Here is a 1,375-nt window from a genome sequence, read left to right as displayed (position 1 = left end):
AATGGACAAACATATGCCTCGATCACTCGGCAGGTAGATGACCGTCAAGAAAAACATAAGCCTGGAAATAACGATGCCAACCAAACCCTACAATTGATCCTCAACAAAATAACTAACCTACAGGGTACGCTTTCTGGCATGAAACAACGAATTTGCAAAATAGAGAGCAGTGCTAATAAAACTTCTCCTAATTAAATTAAAAAAAAACTCAAAATGTAAGACAATGGCTAATACACTAAAAATCATGTGTTGGTCAACTTCAGGTAATCCTGGACATAAATAAAATTGACGTGTGACTGATCTCAGAAACTAATTTCACCAAGCAATCCTTTATCAAAATAAAAGGTTACAAAGTATACCACACCATTCACCCCGACAATGAAGCAAAGGGAAGAAGTGCGGTAATAGTAAAGGAAAGCATCCATCATTATCAACAGAAAAAATATGAATCTGAATATATTCAAGCTACTGCAGTGAATGTAAAAACTAAAAACTTTGACATAACAAGCCTTTATAGTCCACCGAAACACAACATTAAGACAGAAAGATACATCGAATTTTTTAAGTAGATTCATCATAGGATGTGACTATAATGCAAAACACACCCAATGGGGATCAAGACTGATAACAACGAAAGGAAGGGAACTACTGAAGGCAATTAAAAAATGCAAGTGTGAGGCAATATCAATGGGACGACCAACCTATTGGCCCACAGATCCTGACAAAATTCCTGATTTGATAGATCTTTACATCACCAAAAACATATCTTGCAACTATATACTAATAGAAGACAACTTGGAGCTAATTTCAGACCATACCCCAATAGTTTTAACCTTAATTGAAAATATCGTCGAAAACTTCTGCAATCCCATGCTAGTCAATAAAAAAACAGTTGGGAGGGCTTTAGGTTAACCTTAGAAGAAAAAATAAAATTAGTAACCCCACTACAAACTAAGGAACAATTGGATACTGAAGTGGAGAAGTTCGTCAATGACATTCAAAAATCTTCATGGAAAAACACGCCTGAAATTAGAAGGAAATTGAAAGGTAATAAATATCCTATAGAAATTTTCGAATTGATTGCACAAAAGCGAAAGGCAAGGAAAAAGGGCAACACACCAGATCCCCGCAAGATATAACGATTTTAAATAAGCTCACCGCTCAATTAAAAGAAGAAATTAAGCAGCTTAAGAATGATTCCATTAGTGAATATTTGAAGAAACTAACAAATGATGTCAATACTGGTTATTCACTATGGAAAACAACAAAAAATTTAAAAACTCCCATCATGCCAATACCCCCCATCAGAAACATGGACGGCAGCTGGGCTAGAAATAATGAGCAGAAAGCATTTAGATTTGCCGAACACCTTGAT

Source organism: Dendroctonus ponderosae, unplaced genomic scaffold (assembly GCF_020466585.1).
Source record: "Dendroctonus ponderosae isolate FM_Combo_2020 unplaced genomic scaffold, Dpon_F_20191213v2 Dpon_F_20191213_8, whole genome shotgun sequence".
NCBI classification, from domain to species: domain Eukaryota; kingdom Metazoa; phylum Arthropoda; class Insecta; order Coleoptera; family Curculionidae; genus Dendroctonus; species Dendroctonus ponderosae.
The sequence above is the reverse complement of the archived record's forward strand: the minus strand, read 5'-3'. Positions refer to the sequence as shown.